Below are 12,939 nucleotides of genomic sequence, written 5' to 3' on the forward strand. Positions count from 1 at the left end.
TCCCACATGCATGCTGCAACTAAGAGTCCGCATGCCACACTAAAAAGCCCACATGCCACAACTAAGATCCTTTGTGCCACAACGAAAATCCCGCATGCCACAACTAAGACCCAGGGCAGTCAAAACTAAAATAAATAATAAATAAATAAATATTAAAAGATAATAAGGTAGGAAACACATTTCAAAGTGCTGATCAAATTCTGGTTATTACAGTTGTAAGTCCATAGAAGCGTACCTTCCATAAAGGAAAAACACATCCCTTTCTCACTGATGAGCCATCACTGACCCCAGTAAATGAGGGAAAGGTGAGGTGAATACCATGAACATCTTAACAAAGCCATTTTTCATTTCACAAAAAAATCGAAACTACATAGAAAAATTATCTGTATCTATGGCAGACAGATTCTACCTTTTATAACCACATCAAAAAATATGATGTACATAGGAATAAATAAAACAAAAGTTGTGCAAGATTTTAACAAAGAAAATTACCAAACTTATTGAGAGACATTAAAGATAACTGAATTAAATTAAGAGATAGACCATGTTCATGGACTGGAAGACTCTATATTATAAGATGTCAATTCTTTCCAATCAATTCTAGAGTCAATGCAATTCCAGTTAAAATTCCAACAGGTTTTTTTAGTAACATTTGACAAGTTAATTCCCATCTTATGCGAAGATACAAAGGGAAAGGAACAGCCAAGATGCACTACAAGAAGAAGAGGAAGGAGGATGGGGGGAGGAGGAGGGGGGAGAGGAGGAGGAGAAGAAGAACCAGAAGGAGAAAAATGGAGGACTCGTACTACCAAATATCAAGATTTGTCATGAAGCTATAATATTTAAAACAGTATGGATTGGTACATGGGTCAACAAACAGACCTATACAATAAAGTCCAGAAGAAGAACTTTGTATTATGTAAGCACTTGATACATGATAGAGGCAGGCAAAGGACAGTTTTTTAGTGAGTGCTGCTGGGACAATTAGCTACCCATATAAGTTAAACAGAAATCAATTCCAGATGAATCCAAGTCCTTAAGGTAAAAGGCAAAACTATAAAGCTTTCAGCAGATAAAATAGGAGAATATCTCCATGACTTTAGAGAAGAAAGCTTTCTTAAACAATTACAAGATGTACTAATTGTTAAAGAAAACACTGATAAAGTTTGACTACATTAAAGTTAAGAAGTTCTGTTCATCAAAAGATACCATTTAGAGAGTGAAAAGGCAAGCCACATAATCATGACATACATAACTGATGAAAGGATTCGTATCCAAAATATATAAAGTAGGGACTTCCCTGGTGGTGCAGTGGTGAAGAATCCATCTGCCAATGCCGGGAACACGGGTTGGAGCCCTGGTCCTGGAAGATCCCACATGCCACAGAGCAACTAAGCCCGTGCGCCACAACTACTGAGCCTGTGCGCCTAGAGCCTGTGCTCAACAGTAGAGGTCACCGCAATGAGAAGACCACACACTGCAACAAAGAGTAGCCCCCGCTCGCCGCAACTAGAGAAAGCCCGCTGAGCAGCAATGAAGACCCAACGCAGCCAAAAATAAGTAAATTTATTAAAATATATATATATATATATAAAGTACTCCTTCAAATCAGTGAGAAAAAAACAGACAATCCCATAGAAAAATAGGAAATATATTGGAATAAAATCAGTATTTCGCCAAAAAAAGGAAAAATATATATATATATCTGTCCAATAAACTTCATTACAGAGAAATACTAGATTACAATAATAATGATACAACACTACAGACCCACCGAATAGGCAAAAAATTTTAAAGTTGGTATTATTAAGTGTTGGGGATGTAGAGCAACTGGAATTCTCAGACACTGCTGTTGGGAATATAATTGGTACAACCACTTTGGAACACTGGGGTTATCTACTAAATTTGAATGTGTGTATATTTTCACTCTTAGATACCTTCCTTAGAGAAACATATGTACATCTGTACCAGAAAACATGTACAAGAATATTCATAGCAGCATTTCTCAGGAGCCAAAACACTGTAGACCACTCAAATACGCATCAAGAATGTAACAGAAAAGTAAATGGTGGTATATTCATATACAGCTGGGGTCAGGAAACGTTTCCTGTGAAGGGCCAGAGAATAAATACATTAGGCTTTGCAGGTCTCTGTCTCAAAATCTTAGCTGTTTTTTCTCCCCCAACTTTATAAATATAAAAAGCATTCTTAGCTCATGGGTCAAACAAAAACATGGCCCATGGGCCATAGTTTGCCAACCCCTGATGTAGAAGAAAACTATACAGCATTGAAAATGAATGAACTACAGCTACCTGCAACCCTGTGAATGATTATTACAAACATAACATTGAGCTAAAGAAGCGACACAAATACACATACATATATACAAATCACATATACAAAAATCATAAATAAAAACCATAGGAATATAATTCCATTTATATAAAACAGGCACAATGACACTATAGGATTTAGAAATGTACAGATAGGCCTTAAAACCACAAAGAAAAGCAAGAAAATAGTTACCATACAAATCAGGATCATGGATACTTATATGTGAGGGAGGGGGTTGTGACCTGAAAGGGACCTCTGGGGGTCTGGCAATATTTAATTTCTCGACCTGGATGATGGTAACAGAGGTGTTGGCTTTATCACTATTTGTTAATATGTATGTTTGTGTTTGTTATTTGTCAAATTGTGTGTTTATGTTTTATGCATCTTCCTATGGGTATTGTGTTTGGATGGATCATCACCTAAGGTCAACAAAGACAACAGTAGAGGACAGAGTTGAAGACAAACGTATGGGAGGGGGTCTGAAGGGAAGAGGATTATGTCCCTAAGAATAGAGGAGGCTGGTAATGTCCAAATATATGGACTTCAAAGGCGGAGATGCTATTGAACCAGAAGGAGAAGCCCTGGTTAGAAGCAGCTTTGGGCAGTGGGGAGAGGGCTGCCTGATTTTTCTGGTCCCAGTTGCGGGCTGGTACTGGAAAGTCATTCTATACATTTCACCAGAGCATAGACACTGGATGGGCTGGAAAGACCATCAGGAGAAAAGAACAGGGTTGACAGGGCGTGGCAGGGCAGTTTGGGGCAGGCCTGAACAGTGTAAGATGATAAGCAGTTTGTGCCCTCTCTGATGCCTCAGCCCCCAAACACTCCTTCATGGGCACAGGGAAGCAGGCAGAAGAGCTGTGTGCAAAGGGAAGATGGAGGTTTTTTTTGTTTTGTTTTTTGTGGTACGTGGGCCTCTCACTGTTGTGGCCTCTCCCGTTGCAGAGCGCAGGCTCCGGATGCACAGGCTCCAGATGCGCAGGCTCAGCGGCCATGGCTCAAGGGCCCAGCCGCTCCACGGCATGTGGGATCTTCCCAGACCGGGGCACGAATCCGTGTCCCCTGCATTGGCAGGCGGACTCTCAACCACTGTGCCACCAGGGAAGGCCCGAGATGGAGATATTTTAAATACATATTTCTTAATCTCTATTTTACAGATCAAGAAATTGAGAATCAGGGAGGTTAAAAGATGTGTCCAGGGTCACAGATTAATAAATGATGCCTGGGACCCCAACTGGTAGATGTAGTAGTCAGGGTTCCCAAGAAAAACAGACCAAATAGGGGAAGGAGAGAGAGACAGAGACAAAGACAGAGAGACCCAGAGAGAAAGAGAGATTGATTTTAAGGGATTGGCTCACACCATTGGCAAGTCTAAACTCAGTAGATCAGGCCAGTGGGCTGGAAACTCAAGCAGGTTTTCTATGTTTCAATCTTGAAGCAGAACTGCTTCTTTCAGAAAATCTCAGTCTTTGCTCTTAACACATTTAACTGAGTGCATGAGGCCCACCCACATTGTGGAGTGTAATCACTTTGACTTAAAGTCAACGGAATAAATCACAGAAACCTTCACAGCAACATCTAGATTAGTGTTTGACCAAACAAGTCAACATCATAACCTAGTCAAGTTGACACATAAAATTAACCATCATAGCTGGATATAAGCACCCAGTATCGACGGACTCTGGCCTAACACACGGTGATCAAGTAAACTTAAGCAGGTGTCTCAGGTAGGAAGCATGGCCACATATGTGTTCCCACCATACAATGAGGAAAGCGAGGCAAGGCCATATTAACTGACCTGCCTGGGCCTCCCAAGTAATTAGCATCAAGGCTGGGTCTGGCTCCCAGTCTCCAGACTCCAAATGCCCTGCTCTTTCCTCCCAGCCATGCCACTGTCTGTGGCTGCTCATCACTTTCCCCCTGCTCTGGAGCAGCTCAGGTGCTAAGCCCAAGCCTGCCAGGCTTGGGCCTTGCAGTGCTGTCCTGTTTTACCCTCCTAATGAGAACAGTGAACTGTTCTTGGAAATTCATTTCTTTTTTTCTAGACTATTCAGCAAAACTATATTAGGGGATGCTTAATGCTAAATCATGCAAACTCCTGTGTCAGGAATGGCCTCCCTTCTCTCTGGGCACAAAACAATGACTAGCCATCCTGTGGCTCAAAGGTCCATAGAGGTCCAGGCCTTCTCTCTCCCTCTCTTCTCACATGACCTGGTGGCCCAGGTTCAAGAACAATTCCATCAGGTCAGAGACTCTCTCTGGACCACTTGGTGGGGCATAGCACTCATCAACCAAGGATCCCCAAAGGAAGCAGACCACTCCTGAATTTCAAAACTCATGTTCCAACCAACTTCCCGTGAAAGAGTGAGCCTTGCTTAGCAAAGCAAAGCCACACCCACTTGCGGGTTCAGACCTAGTGAGCATGTTTGGGCAACTGTTGGCCAGGAGCCAGTTTTACATCAGGAACAAGTAGCATCTTGGCAAATCATTTATCCTAATAGAAGAGTCCCTCATATTTGAAGGGGTCAGTGACATTGGAGTAGAGAGGCGTGAATCTCAATGCTGGGTGATGTCTACCTCTCAGATTGTACATTAGGAGCTATAATGAGGAATGTGGACCAAGAAGCGAAGGAGTGGTTTGCCTGATACCTCTGCAGGACATCTGCTCTGTGGCCTGTGCAGGGAACACTGTGCAACACCAGTGGGAGTGAAATGTACTTGCCCCTCTTGGAGTGAGGGCTGAAGCTCTTAGGGGCATGAAAGAGAAATGGTGGGGGATTGTCTCTTCCAGAGAGAGATGGCTAGAAAAGCTTAGTGGATTCTAGGTCAGTTCAGATCAGATCAATTCCCCTCTATGTGCCAGGGCCAGAGATGGACAGATGAACAAGACACAGCCCTTGTCTTCCCAGAACAGACCGACTGGTGGGGGAAATAGACAGATAATATCAATAAGATATAGTAAGTGCTATGAGAGAGACATACCCAGGGTGCCATGGGAGCCTGGTGGAGGGACACCTCATCCTGAAAATGGGTTGGGCTACGTGAAGGAAAAGACACTAGAGCTGAGTCTTTAAGTGTGAGCAAGAATTTACTCGTGGAAGAAAGTGAGAAGAGCACTGAGGCAGGAACAACAGTGTCAGCAAAGGCCCAGGAGCAAGAACAGCAAGAGTGAGTCAAGGAAACGAGCTGAGAGTTCATAGGTCAGAAAGTAGGAAGATAGGAGGGCAGGGAGCTAAGGCCGTTAGTAAGGGAGGGGCCAGGCTCTGTATGCCAAACTAATAAACAGGTTAGACTTTATTCTATAGGCTATAAGGAGGCCCAACAGGCTTTAAATAGGGGTAAGACCCATTTATAGAGTTCCAAATTGCAACAGGTGTCATTGATTTCTGTATGCCCACCTTCACACTATCAGGTTCCAGAGTGATCTTTCTAATGTACAAATCCAATATTGCATGAATGAATCAAAAGAGTTATTCAGGAACAAAGAGAAAGGTTGTCAAGCTGCACTGAGGATCCAGCTGAGATGAGAAATCATGAATTTGCAGAGCCGCCAACTTGCACTGCTGTGTCATGTTCTCCATGATGGAGACAGAGTCAGAATATTGCCACGTCAGACTCGAGAGTGAAGAGTGCTGGTGAGAGAGTAATTTTGATAACTCACCACAGTGGTGAAGGTTGGGTAAGAAGGAGCATAGCAATGGCCCAGCACCTGAGTCCTGGCCTCGCTCTTTCCTCATGGAACAAACAACATGAGCTTCAGTGCCCAATCCACCTCTCCAACTACCGGTCCCTGGGCTCTGCGCATCACTGGGCCACCGGGTCCAACCGGTCACCAGCGCTGCCAGCATCTATGCAGGTGCCGGGGGCTCGGGCTCCCGGATCTTCGTGTCCTACTCCACCAGCGTCCGGGGTGGCTGGGGATCCAGGAACACGGGCGCCGGGATGGCCGGGGGTCTGGTGGGTGTAGAGGGCATCCAGGGCGAAAAGGAGACCATGCAAGACCTGAATGACCGCCTGGCCTCTTACCTGGAGAGGGTGAAGAGCCTGGAGGCCGATAATAGGAGACTGGAGTGCAAAATCCGGGAACACCTGGAGAAGAAGAGACCCCAGGTCAGAGACTGGGGGCATTACTTGAAGACCTGTCATGAGCTGCTTCTCTCTGTTAACTATACTCATGGGGGTTGCTTGTCACCCTAGTCAGGCCCAGGAGAGGGAATTGGACTCACCATGTTTCCATCACTCCAAAGGAACTACTGTTTGCCTTCCAGATGACTCAGAAGTCTCAAGGCCCTGGCCTGGCATCAGACCCCAGGTTAGCCCAGGGTAGTGTCCTCTCTGTGAGCACAGCCCGGCATCTGCACAACAAACATGTAAGCTCTCTGGTCCCTCTGCAGCCCATGAGGCTCAGGGGCCATTAGAGCTGGCCGGGGCCTCTGATATTAATGAGGGATGCTCTCAGTGCAACTCAGCGCTGCTTCCTGGGTATCAGCCCACCAGGAGCAGAGACAGATCTCACTGGCAAATGAGCTTCCCTCCAGGGCTGGGACAATCCAAGGCTGCCCACTGGATGGGTGGTGTGGGAAAGATTCTGCTTCTCTTTTTCCCTTTGTCTCCTCCCTTCCTCCGTCTCCCATCTCCATCCTCCCTTCCCTTCCTTGTCCCGCTTCACTTTCTTTTTTTGGTCCCCTCCCCTCATGCACACTTCTTCTTACTCTGTTTCCTTATCACTTTTCCGGCTGTCCCATTGTCCCCTTCCTCCTTTATCTGGCGCCCACCTCTTTTCCTTTGCTCTTTATTTTTCTCATCTTTGTCTAATCCCATCTCTCTGCCACCTTGCCTCTTTCTGTCTTTTGTATATGTCTGCCTCTGTCTCCCTTTCCCTGTTTTCCTCTCTCCCCCCTCCCTCTACATTTCTAACCCTCTCGCCCTCAATCTTGCAACCACTACAGAGGCAGGAAAGCATGGTTTAGGGCACAAGAAAAGTCCAATTCTAATAGGACACAGAACACATAGAGGGGGTAAGCAGAAGAGCCTGGGATGGTATTTGAAATTATCTATGAGACAACCTTGAAACCAGGTTAAAGAGGGTTTTCTCCTTCCAAAATAAAACACAATATCATTTCGCACCCACAAGACTGGATAAAAATTTGACTTGACCAGTTGCTGGCAAGGATGTACAAACAATGGAACTTTCATACGCTGCCGGTGGAAGTAAAATGTAAAATGTAAAATGGTGCCACCACCTTGGAAAATATCTTTTTCTGTTCTCATAAAGTGCAATGTACATCTGCTCTATGACCCAGCAATTGCACTCTTTGGTATAAACCCAAGAGAAGTGAAAAACTATGATCATATAAAGACAAAACATAATCATAGCAAACTGATTCATAATAGCCAAAATCTGGAAAATACCCAAATGTCCATCAATAAGAAAGTGGGTAAATAATCATGGTATATTCATACAATGGAATATACTACTCAGCAATAAAAAGGAACAAACACATAACATAATGACAAATCTCTAAAACATTATGTTGAGTGAAAGAAGCCAAACACAAAAGAATATGATTCCATTTATATGAAATTAAAAAATAGACAAATTGCTCCAGTTGATTTTGATTGCAACTTTGTGAGACTCTGAAGGAGAGGGCAGAGGTGTTTTTCATGTCATTAAAACTAACCTACTGTGATAAAAATGAGGACGGTGGTGGCGTAGTACTGACAAGAGGGCAAGGGCAGAAGGGAGATTAACTGGAGGAGGAACCTTCTCAGATAATGGAAATGTTCTCTCATTTTGGATGACATTTATACAAGTGTATACAGTTATCAAAATTTATTGAACTGGACAGTTAATATCTGTCCATTCTATTGTACATAAACTGTTCGTTTTTAAAATCACCCATAATTACATAATCCACAAAAAAATACTGCTATATTTTCTTTTTTTTCTATTCATATACAAATATATTTTCATAACTGAGGTTAAATGATATATACAATTCCTTTTCTTTTAACATCATTTTGTGCATTTTCCCACGTCTTTAAAATTTATTGAAGAGCATCCCTTTTAATGAATATAATAGATCATCCTAGAGATGTTCCATAATTTGTGCCACCATTTCCCTATTATTGGACAGGTATGTTGTTTCCATTTTTCACTATTATTAATGGCAATGTCATAACAAACATAAATGGAAATGTGTAGGTGCTGAAGATTTTTTTACATTAAATTAGTGGTTTAAGAGCAGACCAGTTAAGTTTGACCCTCAGTTCCACCATTTACTGGTTGTGGGACCCAGGCAGGTTACTTAACCTTTCTCTGCTTCAATTTCCTCACTGGAAATGATGGAGATGTTAATAGTAACTTACCTCTAGGGTTGTGGTGAGGTTTAATGGGGTAATAAATATAAAGCACTTAGACACGTGCCTTGCATTTAGTAAGTCCTCAAGAGGTATTAGCTATTGTATACAGTATTATGAGGAAAGAAATACAACTGGGCTTAGAACAATTGATATTGCAAACAAGTTAAAAAAAAATTATTGTCATGGGCTTCCCTGGTGGCACGGTAGTTGAGAGTCTGCCTGCTGATGCAGGGGACACAGGTCCGGGAGGATCCAACAGGCCGCGGAGCGGCTGGGCCCATGAGCCATGGCCGCTGAGCCTGCAGGTCTGGAGCCTGTGCTCCGCAACGCAAGAGGCCACAACAGTGAGAGGCCCGCATACCGAAAAAAAAAAAAAAAAAAAACGGGGCCTAGAGAGTCTCCTTCTGGGCCAAATTATGAACAAAAATTCACAATCAATGTACTGGAAAAATACGTAATCAAACTGATCTACTTAACAAACTTATTATCCTTCCCAGTACTTAAATCATGTCTCAACACAAGAAACTAAAATGTCAAGAGGATGAAAATAATGCAGTGTATCACAGTCTACAAAATTCTATTGAATTTTACCTGCTGCAACTTTGCACATATGGTCCTGAAATGATAGGTAAATGGTGGGATGTTTGGCATCTTGCTCTGTGACTTTATACCTAAGGAAGAAGGAAACGAATATTTACTGTGAAGCTGTTATGTGTCAGGTACTGTGCTGGGCACTTCACATGTTATCTGGTTTAATAGCCTAAAGAAGCAGAATAACAGCGATGGGGAGAACAGTCTCATAAGCTAAACAGCTGGGTACAAGTGAAGCTCTGCTCTTACTAACTCCTGCCTCAATTTTCTTATCTGTGAAATGGTCAGAATGATAATAATAGTACTTTCCTCATGGGGTTGATGAACTGATTAACGAATTACATGAATTATTACTCATAAGACACTTAGGACAGCACTGACTTTCCATGTTTAATAATCTACCTTTAGGGCTTCCCTGGTGGCGCAGGGGTTAAGAATCCGCCTGCCAATGCAGGGGACACGGGTTCGAGCCCTGGTCCGGGAAGATCCCACAGGCCGCGGAGCAACTAAGCCTGTGTGCCTCAACTACTGAGCCTGCGCTCTAGAGCCCGCGAGCCACCACTACTGAAGCCTGCCCACCTAGAGCCCATGCTTTGCAACAAGAGAAGCCACTGCAATGAGAAGTCCGCGCACCGCAACGAAGAGTAGCCCCCGCTTGCCACAACTAGAGAAAGCCCACGCTCAGCAAGAAAGACCCAACGTGGCCAAAAATAAATAAACTAAATAAATAAATTTATTTGAAAAAATAATAATAAATCTACTTTTATGTTCACAGCATACTTGTGAGATAGTATGACAATGCTCAATTTACAGATGAAGTAACTGAAATTCAGAGACGGGAGGCAATTTGCTCAAGGTCACAAAGTTAATAGTGCAGGAGGTATTTGAACTCAGGAATGCTCCAAGTACAGCCCAACGTTAAATTCCTGGCATTATTCAATCCTGAGCTCCCATAATGTGTCAGGCACTGCAGAGAAAGTGAAGAACTAGAAGATGAGGTCCTGTTTGTTTTGGGGGAAAGAGGGAAGCCAAAAACAACCAAACAGATGAAGAAAATTTCAGACAGTGACAATGCAATGAAGACAAGGAAACAGACTGACGTCAATAGGCAAAAACGGAAAATAACCCAAATGTTCATCAACAGGAGAATGAATACACAAATGGCAGTAATATATCCTAACAATGGAATAGCAGGGAATGAAATTCTGATACACGTAACAACATGGATGAATCTCAAAATCACTATGCTGGGCGAAAAAAAGCACATGCAAAATACTACATGCTGTATGATTCTATTTATATCATTCTAGAGAATGCAAATGAATCTATATTGACAAAAAACAATCCAGTGGTTGCCTAGGGCTGAGGGCAGAGAGAAGGATGGGCTGACTGCCCAGAGGAAACTTCTGGAGTGAAGGAAATGCTCTGTTTCCTGATTGTGGTCGCTGTTTCATGGGTGTATACATATAATGAAAGACATCAAACTGTACATTTTAAATGGATACAGTTTCCTGCACATTAATTAAGCCCCAGTCAAGTTGATTTTAAAACATGGAATAGTGACTGTGCAGGTTGGTAGGGCAGGGCTACTTTAGGTCTCTCGAACAGAATGAAATTTGTGCTGAGAATTTAATGATGTTCAAGCAGTAAGAGATCTAGTCCAAGGGCACCCAAATATTTTCAATCCATGGCAAATCAAGGGAAGGGGGCATCTGGTCCCTGACGCAATGAGGAGGTGCAGTGTCTAAAAAGAACTTAAAAATAAGAGTAAGATCCACTTAAGAAATTTCATTATGACCATGCACCGGCAATTTTAAACAGTGTCAGTGACAGAATACTCTTCCCTGCTCAAGCAGACCACTCCTACAACCTATGTTTTCAGTAATGGTCCATGGGATCAGAAAATTCTGTGTGGCATATAGTTAACCTTAATTTTTTTTTGAGTACAGTAGTAAACCATGATTTTAAAATACGTCTCCTAGGGCTTCCCTGGTGGCGCAGTGGTTAAGAATCCGCCTGCCAATGCAAGGCACAGGGGTTCGGGCCCTGATCTGGGAAGATCCCACATGCCGCCGAGCAACTAAGGTCGTGCGCCACAACTACTGAGCCTGAGCGCTAGAGCCCGTGCGCCACAACTACGGAGTCCGCGTGCCACAACTACTGAAGGCCGCGCGCCTAGAGCCCGAGCTCCACAACAAGAGATGCCACCGCAATGAGAAGCCCGCGCACCGCAACGAAGAGTAGCTCCCGCTCACCGCAACTAGAGAAAGCCCGCGCGAGCAACGAAGACCCAAAGCAGCCAAAAATAAATAAATAAAATTAATTAATTAATTTTTAAAAATATGTCTCATAAGCTTTTATCATACCTATTATAATTTCCTTTACAGTGCCCTGCCTTTGCGACTTTTTCATTGACTTTTATTGAAATTAGACTTGAATAGCTCAGTTCCCATCTTGTACACGGGATACCCAGCCCATCTGGGTCCCTAATGGTCATGTCAGATACTGCTGGCCAACCAGCTCACAAATGCCAGCGAATTCAGGAAAACTATTATTTGTTTTTCTAATTTTTATTTTTGTTTTGTTGTGTTTGACTGAAAATCTCCTGCAGACCATATTCTGGGATCAAGCACCTGGCATCTACTCTAAACCATGCATTCAGTGCCAAACTCCTCATTTTTACCAATGAAGAAACGGAGACCCAGAGATATTAAATCATTTCCATAATGGAACAGCTAAGACTAGGATTCAGGTTAGACTTTTGCCATCCACCACACTGCCCCCACTGCATATTTACTGAACACTTTCTACATGCCGGGCCCTGTGCAGGAAGAGACAGCCCATAGATGATCTGAAAGAAATGGTCTCTGCCCTTTAGAAGTGTAGTCTTAGTGTCCAAGACTAAAAAGGCATGAATCCCACCATGGAAATGTATTCAATTGCTGAGCACCTATTATACAAGACACTGAGCTGGACGCTGTGATAATAACTGACGTGGATCAGGGGTTCCCGTGCAACCATCCCACTTCACACGTGTGTCTTATTTGACCCTCCCAGCAGCATTACTAAGTAGTAATATCAGAATCCCACTTTTCAGAGAAAAAACTGCTGTAAAGGAATGTGAAGTAGCTTGCCTAAGGTCACACAGCTAGGAGTGGAAGCGCTGGGCTTTTCCTGGGTCTGTCTGACTCCAGAGCCAGAGCTCTTATCCAATGTTCTCCCCAGAATCACTATTATCATGCAGAAGGGATATTAAGAGAATAGTACGGGCACTTACCCTTAAGGTAACCCTAGGCTAATAGGGGATAAGGCTTGCCTGTTTCATCACCACAACTCCTGCTCACAGAGGCTACACCCAGGCTGCGTGGTACAGGCAGTTTGGACCAGCCAAGTTCAAGGTAGAAAGAGAATTGCCATTTTGGATCTCCCCCTTAGTAGGCTTGGCCTCCATATGGTCCCAGAGTGACATGGGGAACACACACCAGCTCAGCTTAAGAGACTTAGGGCACTGTATGGAACCATAAAAGCCTGGCTCAAAGGAACCAATTTTAACAAAGATTTGTATAGGTCTTTCATACTGTAACATTCAACACAATCCCCTCCCACTTCAACCACCTGCCTGGCACCCTAAAACCATACACACATATATAA

This window comes from Hyperoodon ampullatus (genome assembly GCF_949752795.1).
Source record: "Hyperoodon ampullatus genome assembly, chromosome: 7".
Classification (NCBI taxonomy): domain Eukaryota; kingdom Metazoa; phylum Chordata; class Mammalia; order Artiodactyla; family Ziphiidae; genus Hyperoodon; species Hyperoodon ampullatus.